At 40.2% G+C, this 20,143-nt stretch overlaps 2 protein-coding genes across 5 annotated transcripts in view; both read left to right on the forward strand.

Moving 5' to 3' along the window:
• Positions 1 to 515, forward strand: part of MED21 (mediator complex subunit 21) — a 120,980-nt gene extending 120,465 nt beyond the window's left edge. For all 4 annotated transcript variants that reach the window (XR_007456975.1, XR_007456976.1, XR_007456977.1 and 1 more), the window contains one exon: positions 347 to 515. The gene's annotated coding sequence lies outside the window, so the exon portion shown is untranslated. The remainder of the gene's footprint in view (positions 1 to 346) is intronic.
• A 1,476-nt stretch (positions 516 to 1,991) lies between these two features.
• The window catches only part of STK38L (serine/threonine kinase 38 like), an 83,972-nt gene continuing 65,820 nt past the window's right edge, over positions 1,992 to 20,143 (forward strand). The window contains exon 1 of the mRNA XM_049627212.1: positions 1,992 to 2,153. The gene's annotated coding sequence lies outside the window, so the exon portion shown is untranslated. The remainder of the gene's footprint in view (positions 2,154 to 20,143) is intronic.

Genomic DNA, 20,143 nt, shown 5'->3' on the forward strand with positions numbered 1-20,143 from the left:
GAGCCAGGAATCTGGCCTGATTTAGCTTGGTCTGTGGCTCAGGGTCCTTTCCCAGGCTGCAGTCAAGGTGTCAGCTAGGGCTGCGGTCATCTCAGGTTGTTGGCAGTTCTTTGCAGGCTGTTGGACTGAGTGCCTCAATCCTTTGGTGGCTGCTGACTGGAGACCTCTCTCAGTTCCCTGCCAAGTGAGCCTCTCCATAAGGTAGGTCTCTGTGTGGCAAGCTGGTTTCCACCAGAGTGAGCAAGGGAAAGAGCAAGAGGTGATAGCAAGATGAAAGCAAGATCCTTTTTATAACTTTATCATGAGAAGTGACATTACGTCAGTTTTGATGTATTTTCTTTTTCAGAACCGAGTCACCAGGTCCACACTCAAGAGGAGGGGTTGCACAAGACAAGAATACTGGAAATGAAGATTATTGGGAGTCATCTTAGAAGCTGCCTACCACATAACTGTATCACAAATTCACTTTTTAGTGTTTCAATAACTGCATGTTAATAAAATCAATTTCCTTTGTAGCCCTAGATGGTTTATTTTATGCATTTAAGGACAATATTCTGAAAAAGATCCATAGATTTCACCAAGCTTCCAGAAGGGCACATGGCTTTAATTTATTTTAGTTCAGGCACCTTCAACAACTTCTTGCAGGAGTTTGTTTAGAATAGCATCAGTTTAAAAACTGGAGGTTAAAGCTTTAGTCTCCATATTATCCTCTTCTGATACCCTAGACTAGTCCATATTATTCTAGTGGTATGAAAAAAATGGCATACTGGAAAGTATAAAATTGCTCTAGAACATTCCACAAACTGTTCTCCATTCTACTCATTTGAATTAATGTATGTGCGAGTGTGGCGGAGGGAAAGAGGTGTATAGGCCTCTGTCAAGCATGTTTGATCACAATGAAACTTCCTTATACTTGTACATGGCAATGGTCATTTGAGCCTCAAAAGGACCATATGATAAAGGTGGAAATGATTTCCTCAAGAATACACTAATTACCACAATAGTGCTTTTTCTGTTACCAAGCAATGTATGAGAAAAGCACCGAGTGTAAAAAAAGAGAGAAGTGATGTCGTGAGGCTTCCCTAAGTCTTTTGCATCTATCACTTGCTCTTGGCGAAGTTAAAGATCATTATGTTTTCTGCAAGCACAGTACCAGCTTCATATATTGCCTTAGTAGTCTCTAAAAGCCAGGGGTATTTGATAACACCTCCAATATGCAGATCAAAGATAAATTTGTTAACAATAATTGGGAACGATTCTCTTATTTGGTTTGCCCACAAACTTTTCTCCCCAAAGACAAATGCATCATCTTCACAAAGTCATCTCTTTTGAGTCATGATGCAGGGGTTTTCCTCCTGGTTCACCGATCCTACATAAAGGAGCCCAGTACTGTCAGATATTTTAGATTTTCCAAGATAACCTAAGCAAGTTTTTCGTGTATGCCTCCCAGTTTTTTGTGGCGTTTCCAAATTTAAATCCCTTTCAAGTCTTTGCAGTGGAGTCATGGTGAGATGGAAAAGGGTCAAGGAACCCGGGTTACTTCTAGATCCCACAGCTAGTGTCTAAGCAACTTGGTCAGCCAATCCATCTTTGTTAATTACCACCTTTTCGTAATCTGCAAATTGCGTGGATTCGTGGGAATTATCTCTAAACCCCTTTCCATTTCCAACATTCTTTGCATTACACTGGGAAATAGTGAGAAAAACTCTGTCATTTAGGACACGTGACTAATGTGGCAACACATTGGGCACTCTCATAAGAGGCCTGAACCAGTTTTGAGTAGATTAGAGGGAAGTGAGGTGAGGTTGATTACTGAGGTTAGTAGTGACAGTCCAGACAACTCCTCCAGGACCATCAGGAATTCACCAGGCGTAAGTGGGTGGGGCAGAGCAGCGGGCGTTGACGACAGAAGGCTACTTCCGGCTATGGCGCGTATGACGTCAGGGCCGAGTCGGACCGGCCTAGCCACCGAGAAGCCGAAGAGGGAGGGCTCGCGAGAGTTCAGGAAGGCCGCCCCGAGATTCCGGCGCGGCCGCGGGTTCCACCTCCCGGGGGCGGGGCGAGGGCGGAGCGGGCAAAAGGGAGCGGACGGGCCCCGGGCCGGCTGCGGTCCGTGCGGAGGCTGAGCCGGCCGCGGGCGCGACCGGAGGCAGGTGAGTACGCGGATGGGGCGCGCGGCGGCCGCGGCTGGGGGCCCCCCCCGCCGCGCCGGCCCCAACTCTGCGAGTAGGGGCAGGAGGAGATCTTATGTGTCTTTGGGTGTCCAGGGACGACTCGGCTAATGTCGGGGCTGGCAGTGTCTCCAGTGAAGCCCCAGCGACGGCCTTGGCCCGCCCTCTTGCTCCCCGAGGTGATACTAGCCCCGTGTGTCCGGAGGGTAGCCCTGAGCCCGAGGAGGAATCTTTGTGCTTCTCTGCTCTTCTCCCCTTCCACTCCTCGGCCCCCGAGCTCCCCGATCCCGGTTCCTGCCTGGGCTTCATAAACAATAACAAATGTCGCGGAACCTTTCCTGGTACCCCGGGCTCGCCTGTCCCATGCCCTCCAGCCCGTGTCACCGAGAAGAGGTATTCTAGGCATGGCTCAAATTGTGGGGGCTGCTTGTGTACCATTCCTAAAAACTGATGCGTCAGATTGCTAAACATTTCTCGGATCGACACAGTAAAGCCGCCCAGCTCCCAGAAGCACGGAGTGTTCAACACCGGTCTCAAAATCTGTCCCTACCCCTGGCACCGTAGACCCTTCTTTTAAACATCATTTGCTCCCACTCCCTTTTTTCCTCTTTACTGTCGGGGACAAACGAGTGGTTGCTTGGTATGGGAATAGGATAGGTTGTACCCGATTGAGTAGGAGACGTTTCGTCTTTAAAAAGTTATCAGGTTGACAGCAAAAGAACAAACTTTATTTTCAAAACCGGTGGCCTCCCGTTTACTGATGCGGCTTTTGCTTTGTGGCATCACTTTTCGGGTTGCAAGTTTGGAGGAAAGATATAAAAAGAGATGGGGGGAGGAGGGGCGGGAAGAGCTGGGTGCTGGAAGTGGTGGCTTGTCCAAAAACTGCGATGCCGTTCTCACTTGGTAAAATGCAGAACCAATGCTCTTGTCTGTTTCACATAACTTGTGATAAGTTCTGATAGAAGCCAACTGCTCGGAAAAGGCCTGAGTATTAGCTTTCTTACTGCTAAAGTCTGAGGAAACAACTCTTTAAGTGTTTTAATTTATGCCTCCTGGTTGTAAGGTGGGAGGGAGACCTTGTCTTTTAGGGGGTGGGGATGGGATGGGGGCTTCAACTTCTCCGGTCTCCCTACTTTAAGGCAGGATCTATTATTAAGTCCAGTTTTTTCTTAGGGTAGATTTTTTTTGTCTCAGTCACATGTGTATATAACATACTGGGAACCTCTTTGTATTTGATTGACCTTTCTTTGTATGCCTCAGGATATATAAAACAATTAAGTTTACTATACCCGGTAGCTGAGAGGTATTATATGTGAATTAGCCACTATTATGACTATTTGGGGAAGAGAAATTAGTCCAAAATATGATGTTAAATTGTGATTACATTTGTTCATTGCATAGCACATCAAAGCACTTTTATGTGAAAAATCTTGATCTCAAAAGTAAAAAAAAAGAAAATTTGGTTCGATCTGGTTTAGCTTTGTGTTTTTCTCCTGGTTAAGATGACTGATAACGTTTCCCATTTGGCTGGGATGTGTTTAGGATGAGAAATAAATTGGATGTAGTTTTTGTACTCCTTTGGAAGGACCTGCTATTGAGGAATGAAAAACAAAAATTAAACTTAGAAAAGCCACCTTAAATGGGTGCAATTCTTTTTTAGCCTTCTGTTTTTTTTAGTTTATTTTAAAATGAGTCAAAGAATAGAGACTAGGAATATTTGTGCAAATGAATAGGTATCCTCAGAAGTTTTCATGCTGAAAAATTTATTTCAAAAGGTAGGACGCTATAAAAACAAAGGAGAATTTGTAGAAAACGGCAACAAAGCAATGCACTCAAATCAGCCATTTGTTTTCAGAAAAGTTCTCTCAAAGTAAGGGCAACGTCATTGTGTAAGTGAAGTTGGATAATACTATAGAAAATGCTTTCCAGTGATCCGGAATAAGTTGGAGGCTTGTTTTGTGTGTGTGTGTGTGTGTGTGTGTGTGTGTGTGTGTGGCATTTTTTTTTTTTTAGGAGGAAAAAGGGAGCACATATCAAAGCCAGAAAGATTTGCATCTCAATGTAATGTTAAAATTATTTTATTTTACATAAATAGTGTAGGGTGAATCAAGCAAGCATATTGTCTTCTAGCATCCCCAGGATTACATTAAAATCAGCAGATGGGCAAGTTATGATTAGGTTAGACTTGACATATGCAGAAATTATGCTACTGTATTTTTACATTAAAAGTACCGTGGGCTTTTCTGAATGAAATAATGCAAGTAAGCTTTTAAGGCATAAGAAATTTTTAAAAAAATACATTAGTTTACAAAGATATTCTTAGTCAGCAATTTAAGTGTATTAAATGAGTCCTTCTTTCTTCCCTCTCCCTGCAAAATTTTATTTAAGTCTCAACAGAATATTTAGCAAGGTAAGACCAGTACATAAGTGCATTGGGTTACATAAAGCTCCTGTCTCCAGGTAAAAGTTTGGTAATTGACAGGGTTTGATTGTTAAGAACGTTTAGAGAGAGGGAGAAGAAAGACAGCAATGAACAATATTTGCTGTCTGGTGCACTCAGATGAGCTGTAGTCTCTATCTTCAAAGAGATGTAAGTAATCGACATTGGGAGGGAAATTTACCCAAATAACTGATACATGATGCATTTTGTGGAGAAGCCTAGGAGGGAGGGATTAAATTCTACTAGATCAGATAAGGAAGGTTTTGAGGAGGGAACAGCATTTGTGTAAATGATTTGGATGATTTAGTCATGATAATCGTAATAAGTAAATACATTATATAATGCTGATTGCTGCTAAACCCTTATATGTACTAATTTACCTGGGTTTAATCCCTGTAACAACCATATGGAGTAGGTATTTTTTATTCTTTCCATTTTGCAGACAGAGTAACTGAGTTACCAAGACCAGCTAACTAGAAAATCATAGAACAAGGGTTCCAAGCCAAGAATTCTGGTTTATACCTGTCCCTGTGCTTACTCACTATCCTTATTTTCTCTTCCATTCTTGATGGTCTTTCTCAGGTCTGTTTCAAAAAATTGATTTTGGCAAATTCATTTCACTAACACATAAATTTAGAGCTCAATTTTCTAGAAAGACCTAGAAAGCTTCAAAATAAAGAAAACCCAGGTAAATAAGTTATTTTTGGAAAGTTAGGTAATCCATTTCAAAAAGTTACTCAAATGTATGCAAATTAAATATAACCACTGAGTGGGACTTTTGATAAATTTGACTTATTACTTAGTAGCATACCCATAAGGATTTAGGAATGGGAAATTGTAACTATATTAACTCCTTTCCCTAATGGAATGTTTGAATCATTGTATATTTTGGCTTGTAATTTTAAAAAATCACTTGGCACTGGGTAATTTTGGATTGAATTGGGAAGTTGGAATTTAGTTAATGGTTGATTGTTTCAGCCCCTTGAGTTTTTATTTCCACCAACAGCTCAATTTATTATTCAGGTTTTTTGTTTGTTTGTTTTGTTTTGTTTTGTTTTTAAGATTTTACTTTTAGGTGATCTTTATACAAAATGCAGGGCTCCAACTCAACCCCACGATAAGAATTACACGCTTTACCGACTGAGCAAGCCAGGTGCCCCATGAATCATGGTTTTGAATAGAGTGTTGTACATGTATAAAATGAGAGATGTTCGGGGCGCCTGGGTGGCTCAGTTGGTTGAGCGTCCAACTTTGGCTCAGGTCATGATCCCACAGCTCGTGGGTTCGAGCCCCACGTCAGGCTCTGTGCTGACAGCTCAGAGCCTGGAACCTGCTTCAGATTCTGTGTCTCCCTCTCTCTCTGCCCCTAACCCACTCGCATTCTGTCTCTGTCTCTCTCAAAAATAAATAAACATTAAAAGAAATTGAAAAAATAAAATAAAATGAGAGATGTTCAATCACTGATACTTTATGTTAGGGCAACTTTGAAAGCTCTTTGGGATTGTAAAATAAAAGGTGCCATACAAATGCATTGTGCCTAGTATAGGCCTACTCAAGAAATACTTCTTTGTTGAATGAATAGTCCAAATGATTTTATTAATGAAGTTGCAAGAATAGTTCACATTTGTTATTGGTTATCTAAGTATTGGGATCACAGTAAACTCAGCTGGATTTAAAGGTTAGGATAAAAAGTGTATCTTGGCAGTGGTAGGGGTACTGTCTACCGAAATGCAGACACTTCAGCTCCTTTGTCTGTGTCCTGATTGACCAAATTCCTAATAGAGTTCCAGAGGCACATTTTCTGTGATTGAGTATAGTAAGTGTTCTCTCCTTGTTTGATTTGGGTAGATTGTAGAAAACCTCCACAGTAGGATAATTCATGGTTGGTGAGCTTTAAACCTAACAGAAGGAGCAGAACTAAAGCCAAGATTTAAAGCTCATATACTTTTATTATTACAATTAGACAAAACAAATATATATACACACACACATATATACACATGTATATACATACATATACATATACGTACATATATATATATATACATAGCTTAAATTAATAGTGATGAAATATTATTTCCATTTATCACTGCCTGATTGACAACATTTTTAGGATCTTCAGCCCATAATTTCATGCAGATACTTATAAGACAACTATGCTTTGTTGCCCCCCCCCCAAAAAAAATTAAAAGTTTCTCTAAGTACAGATTTGGTTTTGAAAGGTTATTTTTAGTAAAAAGGACTGTGAGTTGGTCCCTCAAAGGGAAACCAGATATACTCTCACCTCCTTGCTGGTAGAATTTTTTGGCCGTCTTTTCCCCTAATAGACTAGTTTTGTCTACATTGAAAATTTACTGAGACAGGCAGCCTCCCTCTTAGATGATCTGCACAGGCCTTAGGGAAGAGGTTAGCAGTGACAGGTCATATAGTGAGCTGACCATTCACACTGAAAGGCCTTGAACTTTAGCAGTTTTATGATAGTACTTGTACTATGCTTAGCTTTTAAATTGTTAAACTCCTTGCCTTCTCCTGAATTAACACTAGACCAGTGGACAACCCAAAGTGATGTTAATTCTCTGGCCACCCCATGCAGGGTTTCTTGTTTTCCTTGTCTTCTGCTGATTCTTATTGATTCCATGGGTATAGACTTTTCACATATTACAGCCAATAAGTCTGATCCCATTACACAGGCAGCATCCACTGTTTTCTTACTTTTTACAATGATTTGCTGTCTCTAAATCTGATTCCTAATTTTGAAACATTTTCATTGTTTTTGCAATTACTGAGTATGATGGAGTTAAAAATACTTAACACCTAAAATCCATCACAAATACAACTTCCCCAGACTAAAGAGCAAATAATGGAAGCCTAAATGACTGTGCATGGTTGTTAATACCATCTAATTTTGGCCGGTAGAGTTGGTGTACGTTTGCTATGGAACCTAAGTTTCATTCTGTCTAGGAAAAGTTAAAAAAATTGAAAGTTTGGAAGCAGGCTTCTGTACACATCAGTAAGCACTTTTTTATTTTTATTTATTTTTATTTATTTTTTTTAGCGGCGGGGTGGGGTCTGTCCTGCTCTCCCTCCATACAGTCACTGCTATTCTATTTTTATGACTTCGAGATTTTGGCTACAGTTCTCTAGACTCTTCAGCAATCCTGGAAACACAGTATGTAATTTGTATATTTAATATGAAAAATGCTTTGTGTAATATATGTTTCTCAAACTTTGTCTCCCAGCAAGAATTTAAAGACTGAGCTCTCTGTATATCATCTTCCCTTCTGACGTATTCTTGGCTCTTTTCTCTTCCTGAATGTCACCAATCAGTATACGGGTCTAATAATAATTTTATCAACAATTAGTCACTCACTTATCACTTACTATGTACAAGACATAATGCTAAGTATTTTATGTAAATATTATCTCATTTAATCCCTGCAGCAACCCTATGAGTTATTATTTCTGCTTACACGTGAGGAAACTGGAGTCTATGGAGGTGAAGTGACCAGATTCATGTGGGTAGATAGTAAGTGATGGAGTTAGAAATTGATCCCTAAGTTCCAGTTTACTTTTCTCCTATATTGCTTTATTTTATCTAATAAACTTCTCCCCTGCCGTTTAATTTACTTCCTTCTTCTAGTCCCACCTGAGTTTTCTTTCTTCCCTTCACTTCCTCCCTTTTTAAGTAGTTATTTACAGTTTTGCATGTCACACAAATTCTTTTGGGAAGAGTATACAGAAATACATCAGCTGTATTCAGATTTCCTGTAGAAGGGGACTTGCTCTTTGAGGGAGCTTATTGTAAGAATAATGCTTGTCTCACATTATATTTGTATTGTGCTTTAGAGTTTCTTAAAAGCATCCCCCCCCCCCCACTTTTTCTTACTTAATCCTCCTGGCAAACTTTAACTCAGGTCTTTAGATTAAAAAGGTGCTGCAGGCAGTTTCCTAAGGACTGTGCACAATTGGTTGAGATGCAGTTCTTGTCCTCAGCAATTTTTTATTTTTTTATTAAAAAAAATTTTTTTTTAATGTTTATTTATTTTTGAGACAGAGAGAGACAGCATGAACGGGGGAGGGCCAGAGAGAGGGAGACACAGAATCTGAAACAGGCTGCAGGCTCCAAGCTGTCAGCACAGAGCCTGACGCGGGGCTTGAACTCACGGACTGCGAGATCATGACCTGAGCCGAAGTTGGCCGCTCAACTGACTGAGCCACCCAGGCGCCCCTGTCCTCAGCAATTTTAATGCTGAAATAAATGACATAATCAAATGTTCTGACTTCATTCAAGCAAATTAAGAGCAAATAACTATCATTACAGCACGGCATTTTCTTAAAGGGTATTAAGGTTTTGAGATTTGAGCTTCCTTTTTGGTCAAAACTGAGAAGTTGGAATTTTAGTTCTGCATTTTAAATCATGAAATGTTAAACGTCCTCCATTCTTGTGATTCAGGTGAAGGATGGTCAAGTTGCTGCCTACCTCATGCTGCATACAATGGTTGCATCTGACTAAAATAATCTTGGTGAAGGAATGGGGTAGAGGGAGTACAGACAAAATTTCAATGGAGTTCCTAACCAGGGCTTGAGGAGGTGTCTTATAGTGTCACTATTGTAGGAAATTGTATGTAAACTTTAAAGAATGGATAAGCTACATATACTCAACTTCTTTGAAAGATCAGAGAGCTCATTCAATGATCCATCTTTGAAATTTTATCTTGTGCCAGTATCTCATTTTATTAAATTTGATTTGGACTAAAGTGTGGATTTTTTTCCTTAGTGAAGCAACTGCCCATTGAGTTGGCCCCAGTGTGGACACACCGCATCATGTTTGCCCTTCATAGTTTTTTTTTTTTTTTTTTGTATTTGTCAGCAGAGGCTGGTGGCCTGGTTTATAGTACTAGGGAATTGCCTTTTGTTGTGTTTTTACAAGAGATACATTTCATTTGGACACATCTTCCAAATCTGGTTGAGGATATTTTCCGTATGTCCACTATTATCTAGCCAAACAGAATAGACTTTTTCTATTTTTGTGGCTAGAGTGGAAAAATGTCAGTCCTGCATTGCATATATTTGACCCACTGATGTTCTTAATATTGGCAAATCCTAAAGGAATCGCAGACTCATAATGTTTTAGTGAGGTTAATCATCGTAATTCAACATTTATCAGCTATTTGCAGGGCCCTGTGTTAGGTACCATGGCGAAATAGAGACGAGTAAAATGTGTTGCACTTCCACTTAGAAAGGTTCGATCCAGTAAGAGACATAATGTGTGGGTACAAATAACTGTAATTCAAACAGAGAGTGATAAGTGAGTGACAGGGTACTGTGGGAGCAGAGGAAGGAGGGATGGCTTCTGGCTGCAGAGATTAGGAAGTCTTCCTGTGTAAAGTGAAATACGAATTGGCTATTTAAGAGTGAAGCACAGGCCAGGTAGAGGGATTAGCGTGAGTTGGATATTTCTCTATAACAGCTGATAAATTGTATGTTAATTATTTACTTCTCTCTCTGCCTTGTTGGATTTGAGCCCATGGAGCTTAGAGAACAGGTGTTTTTCAGCTTTTTATTCTCTGCATCATCAACTGCTCAACCTGGTACATTTAATTAAAGCCACACTTTAGTAACATTATAGTGGCAGTAGTGTATTTGGAATGGATTCAAGGGAAGAGGGACCAGAAATGAGGGACCAATGATGAGATTAACCTATTTTTATTAATTTAATGTTTTTGATTTGAGTGTAGTTGATGCACAGTGAGTGTCACATTAGTTTCAGGTGTATGACATAGTGATTCAAGTTCTCTATGTGTTATGCTTGCCACAAGTGTAGCTGCCATCTGTCACCATATGACGCTATTACGGTGTCTCTATTCCCCATGCTGTGTGTTTCATCCTCATGACTTATTCATTCCATAACTGGAAGCCTGTACCTTCTACTCCTCTTTACCCATTTTGCCCAACTCCCTCCCCCTCTCTGGCAACCATCAGTTTCTTCTCTGTATTTATAAGCCCGGTTCTGCTTTTTGTTTATTCATTTGTTTTGTTTTTTAGATTCCACATGTGAATGAAATTTTATAGTATTTCTCTTCCTAAATCTGACCTATTTCACTTAGCATAATGCCCTCTAGGTACATCCATGTCACAAATGGCCTGATCTCATCCTTTTTTATGGCTGAGTAATATTCCATTGTATAAATATATGACATCTTCATTATCCATTCATCTGTTGATGGACACTTAGGTTGCTTCCATTTCTTGGCTATCATAAATAGTACTGAAATGAATGTAGGCACGCATATGTATTTTTTTAATTTGTGTTTTTGTTTTGAAGAGACTAATCTAGGAGATAGATGGTAAAGTCCTTTTTTTTAAAAAAAGTTTATTTATTTTGAGAGAGAGAGAGACAGCATGAGCAGGGGAGGGGCAGAGAGAGAGGGAGAGAGAGAATTCCAAGCAGGCTCTGAGCTGCCAACACAGAGCCTGACACAGGGCTCAATCCCATGAACTGTGAGATCCTGACCTGAGCTTAAATCAAGAGTTGGACACTTAACCGACTGAGCCACCCAGGTGCCCCAGAGATAGATAATGAAGTTCTAAACGAGGTGGGTTTGGAAAAGGGAGAATTGGATGGATGGGTGTTGCCCCTCCAACTTGAGACCTAGGGAGTTCTTTTGCTGTGAATTACCTGTGGGGGTACATGTCATATCATGTACCAGGAGATACAGTAATAGAAAGACATGGTGCTCCCTCAGACAGCAGGCAGGCAACTAGAGAGCCACACTCCCAGGTATAGAAATAATTGCAATAGCACATAGCTGCTGTGATGAGGGAGCAGTAGGAGGAGCATCTAAGGGAAAGGAGCACCTATTTGGGAGAATCAAAGCAACCTTCCAGGGAGGTGGTAATGTGTGAGCTTAAACTTGAAGGCTGAGTAGGAGTTTTTCAGGCCAGCAAGCAGCAGGAGGACATGATAGCATAGAGATCCACGAGACTGTTTAGAGAGCCACAAAAACCTGGGATATTTTAGTGTTGGGACGTGAAGATGGATAGGATAAAATGACTTGTCTTAATAAAATAGCTTTTTATTTGCCGTGTTTTTTTTTTAATATTTATTTTGCCCAGCCCCTGCACACTGAGCTTTTGTAAGGAAGTATTTCTGTTGCCTCTTTAGCCTAGTGGAAGGCATCTGTCTGCTCTGCTTCCCATTCCTAGCCTGCAGGTATACTGGCAGAGCTAAATTGGTGCTAAATTGTCTCTCTCGCTTCCATTTTGTGAAATTAAACAGAAATAATTGATAACGATAGCCAGAGAGATAAAGGGAGGAAGCCGTGCACTGAAGACCTTTTCTCTGATGAATGCCTAGAGCCACTGGGGGTGTCATATAAAGAGAACTGCAGCATCAAAGGGTAGCTTCAAGAGCACTGGACTCAAGGGAGCAGATTGTGGTAGGAACCTAATTATTTACCTTTCCCATAAAGTTTTATGGAACCCGTGAAATTTTCCCAGAACTGTAATACCTAGTGCTAAAGTCCTTTTGTTCTGGTTTTAGACTTGATTTTTTTTTTTTTTTCCATCTTCTCTACTCTGACCCTTACTATATTTTAGTAACTTAGCATGACTCTAAACTTCAACTGGTGTGAAACATGGAGTCTAGTGTGCCCCTCTCCCACCTTTTCTGGTCATTCAGAAACCTGCCCCTGCAAGTCACGATTCCAAACTATGCAAACATAGTCTGTATCAGACAGCGGAAGTTAGGAAGCACTCCAAGTTTCTTTTTTACATGTTTTATTTCCTACAGCCATTTATTCTTTCTGTCCTGTGGATTGGTCACTAAAACAGAATATAGAAGTTGTTTTAGAAGGACAACCAAAAAGTTCATTAGAATTATATCTATTGTGGGCCACTTGGGTGGCTCAGTTGGTTAAGCGTCTAACTTTGGCTCAGGTCATGATCTCACGGTTCATGAGTTCGAGCCCCGCATTGGCCACTCTGCTGTCAGCACGGAGCCCACTTTGGATCCTCTGTCCCTCCCTCTCTCTGCCCCTCCCCTGCTTGTGTGCTCGCTCTCTCTCTCTCTCTCTCTCTCTCTCTCTCTCTCACACACACACACACACACACACACACACAAAATAAATAAACTTAAAAAAAAAAAGAATTATATCCATTGTATTTCTAGGTCGGGGCTTAGCAGCTGTGTTAGCGTTAGTGCCATTGGTGGTAAAAAAGTTTATGGGCACTACCAAGAGGAAATTAAAGACAAGAACAGGAAAAGAAAAAGAAGGGTTACAGAGTGTTGGGGGAGGCATAGGGTAGGGGGTGGAGAAAAGGTGCCTATGGTTAAAGGGTCAAATACCTGTAACAGCAGTTCCAGGTGCCACTTAGTGGGACAGGTGCCATATTGTAAGATTAAGTTGAACTGCAAGTAGTCATGTTTGCAAATACACTGGGTGTATTGTTATGACAAAAATGGCAGTTTGTTTTAATCAAATATTTCTGGATTTTCAAAATGTGTGTATATACCTGTGCCTCTGTTTTTAGAATTGAATGGAAAGGGTAACAGAAACCAGCAGATTTTAAATATTAGTGAACGTTACAGGTACTTTTCTGAAATGTAGTATAGCTTTTAAGATTTAAATCCACAGATTACGGCTAGCCCTAGTCAGGCAGAGGTGGCAGGAAGGGAAGAGTAAGCAAGAATGTGGTTGGGTAAAACTGCATTTTCTTTTTTTTTTTTTTTACGTTTATTTTTGAGACAGAGAGAGACAGAGCATGAACGGGGGAGGGGCAGAGAGAGAGGGAGACACAGAACCGGAAGCAGGCTCCAGACTCTGAGCCATCAGCCCAGAGCCCGACGCGGGGCTCGAACTCACGGTCTGTGAGATCGTGACCTGAGCGGAAGTCGGACGCTTAACCGACTGAGCCACCCAGGCGCCCCAAAACTGCATTTTCATACTACTCATATAACAGGTCCCACAGAAGGGAAAATAGGGTAAGAACCTATTTTCTAGAGCCTGTAGCCTCCTCTACAGGTAAACCAAGTACGCTTTGCTTTCAGAAAACAAGAGGCTTTAATTCTTCAAAACATTTCCCTACCATTGGCTAACAAAGTCAAAGAATAAAATTGGGTATAATTTTAGTTTTTCTGTAATGTGACAAAAAGTTATTTCTCGGATTGTGAGGAATACTGGATGGAGTTGAAAGTCTTTGACTCATTTTTCAGAGCTGAAAGATGCTGTATAGGTCATCTAGTTGGGTTCTTAACTGTATGTGTTCCCTCTAATCTCTGGGAAGTGGATGGTTAGTCTTTGTCCACATATTTTAGTTCCTTGCTAAAGGCAGAACACCTAAATTTCATTCCCTTCAGTGGCTGGTGTTCTCCAGCCTTCTGTCCCCTGTTCTTTTCTTCTCCTTCCACATGCTGTGGGATCTGGATGATCTCACATACTCTGATATCTTCAGTGACCACTCTGTGATGATCGCTTCCAAATCTGTACATCTTGTTCAGACTTCTTCTGAACTCGGGACTCCTCTGTCCCTCTCTTTCTAGAATATTTAATATTTAAGGTGTAGACTTTTCCAGCTCTATAAATCCCAATTGTTTGTGTGTGTCCAGAAATAATGAGGATTAGGGAAATTTACTTACATTTAGCAAGTGACCAGGAGACTGATATAAACACAAGAATGCCAACTAAATTAACCTATTAAGATAACTGAGTAGAATGGAAGCTTGCATCATTTGGTCAGCATACTGTCACCCACAAGGACAGTCTTCATGGGAAGCATCACTAAGCCATGAGAGCCTAATGGAGCCTCTTTTTTAATAAGGATGCCCCTGCCCAGCGCTGATCTGATTGTGGGCGGCTCATTTCAGCCTCTGACAGTGTGATGGAAAGGCAGGCAAAATATTGCAGGTCAAACTCCTGCTTTTTCTCCCCCAGATTAATATAACAGTGTTCTGCTAACACGGTTTCTTTCGCCAGAAGTAAACAAAATTGACAAGGTTTCAGCTTTCCTAGTTCACATTCTAATCCTGCCTCCTAGAAACTATACCCTGTTTGCTTTTGATTGGACTTGTGTTTCTAAATATTTTCAGTCACACATTTTCTTGGAATTACTTATGTTGATAGCTAAATTCTACCACTCTATTTGATTCATGCTGATATTATTCCCAGAGGGATGATTTAATTTTCAAATTCTGTGGGCATTTGCTTTGTCCCTGTGTGCTGACTATAAGGCATTGATTGCCGAGTCTTGAAAACTTCTCCAGGTATGAGCTGACCGATACAGGGTACAGTATAATTTTCACCCTCCTTGTTCCTGAACTTTTATGTCCATTAGCTCAGCCTGAGATTGAGACTGCATACATTTTGGGGTGGCCATTTCACATTTTTTAATTGATGTCAAGCTTTGTTCAACAAATATTTTTAGTTCTTTATGCCTATGAGAGTTTGTCACAATTTATGCATAGCATTAGATTTTTTTTAAAAATCCAAATATAATTCTTTACCTTTTCTCCATTAAATTTCCTTTGTTAAAGTTAACCTTCTACTAAAAATGTTTTGGGTTTAGAATCTGCTGTCCCCTTTTTGACTATTGTCTCCAGATTCCAGTTTGGGATAAGGATTTTGAGAAGGATACATTTGATAAGGATAGGACTTTGTCGAGTTAATATATCCAGATAATATAATTGTCTAAGCTCAGCGAGTCTTGCAGAACTTATCTATGAGCACTCCGAATTTTGTTGCTTAATTGGTTATAGACATTCAGCCCATTTGTCTTCATCTTTCTCCCATCCTCCCCCTAAAAAGAATTGGAGAGTGGGGCTTGTTCAGTCCTTTCTGAAGTCACAGAGATGATTTGTCCTGTGGATTTGCCAGCAAAAGAAATAAAGTTGCTTGGCAAGACTTGTTCCTCCTGATTCCATGCTGAGTTTAGTGATCACCCATCTTTGTTCAAAAGCCATCTGCCTTATTATCTGTTCTAGAATTTTCCTCAGGATGGATGATAAGCACAACAGTTAGTGTTTTGTAATGTTTTGTAACATCTATGTTCTTTTGTAATGTTGATGTTCTTTCCTCATTTTGAAAGATTGGGCAGTTTCAGCACAGCTCTCTGGTCTTCATTTGTTCGTCAGAGTACTTAGAGCACTTGGCCGCGTTCATCCATGGGTCCATGATTCGCAAACTGATCAGCTGGCCAAGTCAGAAGATTTGCAGGGCATGCGGGTAGCTCTCTGATGGCCTTCTGTGTCCTGGGCTTTAGCTCCCTCCTTGGGCATCTACTTTTGGCCTTTGTTCCCCACCCCACTGTGAAGAGAGGCAGAGCCTGAGTGGTGGCTGATGGGTGTGCATCTATCTGACTGGGAGTTCTCTATAACACAGGGGTTGTGCTTCCCCAGCAAGGATATCATAAAATAGAAATATGTAAACTGTAAAGTGCTGTGCAAGTGTAATATTTTAAAAGAGCAAAACAGAAGTGGTTTTTCTTTTTTTTTCCTGTTATATGTTAACTACACCATTTACCTTAACAAACTTACCGAGCCCTATTGCACATTTTCCCTTCCAGACAGAAATTCAGAAGCCCCTTTTGTAGCCCTTTAATGGTTTTCTTAAGTTCACTCATTGTGGACATTTGACTTCCTGATACCATCTTGCGTTTCTTTCACAGGCATCCACGTTGTGCATGTCTCTTCTTCGTGTCTTCGAAAACTAAGTTCATTGGAGAGCTCTTTGTGCAACCAGTCTTTCCAGAATCTGCCCTCTTTCTCTGTCGTTCATACCCTTTCCAGTCTACAAACCAGAGCTCTATTTTCTTCTACCAAATCATTTCAAGTTTTACTTTTTTCCTACACAGCTAGGATGACTAGGGGCAATACTGTTTGGTTACACCTTTCTCCCCCATGTTTTCCTGACTCATTCTCTTTCTTTAATTCATTCTCTCTCTCTCACCCTTCTTTCTTGGCTACTTTAGTGATGTAACTTTAGGAATTTTTACTCTAAAACCTAGGAGTTTCAACCTGGTACTTTATCACGTCCTGAATAGATCTAGAACATTTTCCTTATTCTTTTAAATTCATTTTGAATTTATAATTTAAATAGAGCTTAAGATGAATACTGTCTCTGGGGGAATAATCATGATTTCTGCTTCCTTTGTGTTTTCCTCACAACACCTAGTAAAACGCAGATATTTCACATAGGCATTCAGTGTAACAGGACCCAATGAGTGTGGGTTCTTATACGTGTAATTCAGGAGTAATCCAAAGTCCTCATGGCATCTGCAAGTCCTGTGTGTTGCACCACCTCTTACCTCTCTGAACATTTTTTCTTACCACTGCTGCTCACTCGCTGTGTTCTTGCCATGCTAATCTCCTTGCTGTTTCTTACAGATACACTCCTGCCTCAGGGCCTTTGCATTGACTGTTCCCTGTGTGGTACCCTCTTCCCCCACGTTTTGAAATCACTTTTTTCCCACCTCATTCAAACTTCTTTCTCCATGGAACCTTTCCTGATGATCTTATTTAAAATTTTAATGCCTCTCTCAACTCCTGCACTTTCTATCCCCTCCCCAACTAGAATGTAAGCTCCATAAAGGCAGGGATTTTATGTTACCTGTATCCCTCCTGCCAAGAACAGCACCTGGCCCATGGTGGATACTCAGTAAATATTACTCAAAGCTGGTTTAACTAGAGTTGTGTTCTTGAGAGCTTCCTGAAACATATTATGCATCTTCCCTTTAGAGTCTCAGACAAGAGTTACTTTTCTGGGAACTGTCTGTAACTTGCATCCTCTAATGTCCCACATTCCCATTCCCAGTCATCATCACAAACTTCAAAATTGCTGTCAGATTTCCCAGTACTTCCATTTAATCAGCTAATTACTTGCCATGGTCACATTCATATCCAGAAGGTTTCTTTCCTTACTTGAGAGATGGGAGGCTTAGCCAGACAGGCATTTATCAGATGCCGTGATTTTTAGCTGTCGAAGAATTCTAGCAGATGTCTCAAAAGTTGCAGTCCCCATTAAAACTCAGTTTACTTCTGTGTCAGCTTTAGTCTCTAGAATATTCCAAATCAGCAATTCTTTATGTTCTACCTTTCCGCCATTGCTCTAGTCCAGTTCAGAGTCCTATCACATCAGACTCAGTGATCCTTAACCGTATCATATATACTTATTTGTGAAATGTCAGTTCTCTTGGGGCGCCTAGGTAGCTCAGTTGGTTAAGCATTCGACTTTGGTTTAGGTCATGATCTCGCAGTTCATGAGTTTGAGCCCCGCGTTGGGCTCTGTGCTGACAGCTTAGAGCCTGGAGCCTGTTTTGGGTTCTGTGTCTCCCTCTCTCTCTCTCTGTCCTTCCCCGGCTGGTGCTCTGTCTCTCTCTATCTCAAAAATAAATAAACATTAAAGGAATTTTTAAAACGTCAGTTCTCTTTCTTTAATACTCATATTTGGGGTATGTGTTTGCAGGGACCTGACACCACATTGTTGTTAACACCCTTCCTGTTTGTTTTTTTGCAACAAATAATTTGTTAGACTTTTCTCATTATTGTCATTTTTTTTTTCAGAGCATAACCAGCTTCTTTCTTAGTTACAAGAATATCTGAAGTTTTTCTACCTTTTCTTCAATGTTAAGCTTAAGTCACTTGATCAGTGAATCAAAATTACATAGTGACTTCTGGGAATATATCCAAAGGAGAAAGAACACGAACTCAAAGTTGTCTGCACCCCCATGTTCATAGCAGCATTATTTACAGTAGTCAAGACAGGGAAACAACCAAAGCACCCACTGTTGGATGAGTGGATAGAGAAATTGTGTATGTGTATATGTATATACACACACACACTGGAATATTCAGCCATTTAAAAAAATGAGGAAATCCTACCATTTACAACAATATAGATGGACCTGAATATTGTTATGCTAAATGAAATAAGCTAGAAAGAGAAAGACAAATATATGTGATCTCATTTATATATGGAATCTACAACAAAACAAAACAGACTAATAGAAAAAGTGTTCAGACTTGTGCTTACCAGAGTCGAGGGGAGCAGGGAGGACAGGGGAAAGCTGGTCAAAGGTACAAACTTCCGGTCACAAGCTAAGCAGGTACTAGGGATGGAATGAACGTCCACCATGACAACCACAGCTAACACTGCCGTATGCTATATAGGAACCTTGCTGAAGAGTAAATCCTAAGAGTTCTCTTCACAAGGAGAAAAACGTTTTCTTCTTTTGCTTTTTCTATTTATCGTATCTGTAGGAGATGATGAATGCTAACTAAACTTGTAACAGTGATCATTTCACAACATATGTAAGTCACTCCATCACGCTGTATACCTCAAACTTACAGTCATGTATGTCAATGATATCTCAATAAAATAGGGGGAAAAATCACCTAGTGATTAGAAAAAGCTTTAAATCTAGCACTTAACTGTGTGGCCTGGAACAAATGAAATAACTTCAGTCTTCTAGACTTAATTTCGTATCTGTAAAATGGGGAGGATGGGAGCTACGGTAAAGTAATGCCTGCTTCATAATGTATTTATCCTCTTCTCAGAATGAAGTGACATGAAGATGATGATGATAAGCTTTTATGTCGGGTTTGCTATTTGACAGACATGGTTTTAAGAGCCTGCATGTATTTTTTATTAATTTTTTTAATGTTCATTTTTCAGAGAGAGAGAGAATGTGAGTGGGGGAAGGGCAGAGAGAGAGGGAGAGAGGGAGACACAGAATCTGAAGCAGGCCCCAGGCTCTGAGCTGTCAGCAGAGAGCCCGATGCAGGGCTCAAACTGGGAGATGATGTCAGACGGTTAACTGAGCCAATGTCAAACAGTTAACTGACTGAGCCACCAAGGTGCCCCAAGAGCCTGCATATATTAACATATGGTGTATATGACCTTCAGTGTGTTTGACGTGTGCTCAGAAGCAGTCAGTAAATGCTAGCTTTTCTTAGCAACAGCAGCAGCAATTCTCTGTGTAAAACGTTCATTTTTCAGTTTTTGCAAGGTCTGCCTCCTCATCAGCCAAGAGTCTGTTACAGATGCCTGTATGCTAGGGTATGAAGCAGACATCCAAGTACCATTGTACCATTCTTTAACACTGTACAGTTGCTAAAAGAAACCACAAGAAGCCTCAAAGTAATCCCTTCAAAAAACTTAACATTTTGGGGTAAGATCCAGACAAAAATAATGCCTTTGTTGAGAACCCAGTCATTACACTTTGAAATAGATACAAGTTATTTCTTTAAACTTAAAAGTAAAATGTCAAATTTTGTGAATAGAAATTTTGTTGAAAACTGGTTTTTAACACTTATATTTGGTGGATTCCATGCACATTTTAATTGAGTTAGCACAAAATGAGTAAGCTAAAATACCTCTCTACAAAGAAGAAAGCATTAGAGATTATGCTAGATGTTGACAGGTTAAGTATTCTGAAACATTACCTTTGCTGCAGAAGAAACCTCATGTTATGAAGTCATTGAATAGTTAGGTTCTGAAGTAGCTCTTAAATTTTACGGTGATACAGGTATGTGTATTTA

The sequence above is a fragment of the Panthera uncia genome, chromosome B4 (genome assembly GCF_023721935.1).
Source record: "Panthera uncia isolate 11264 chromosome B4, Puncia_PCG_1.0, whole genome shotgun sequence".
Classification (NCBI taxonomy): Eukaryota; Metazoa; Chordata; class Mammalia; order Carnivora; family Felidae; genus Panthera; species Panthera uncia.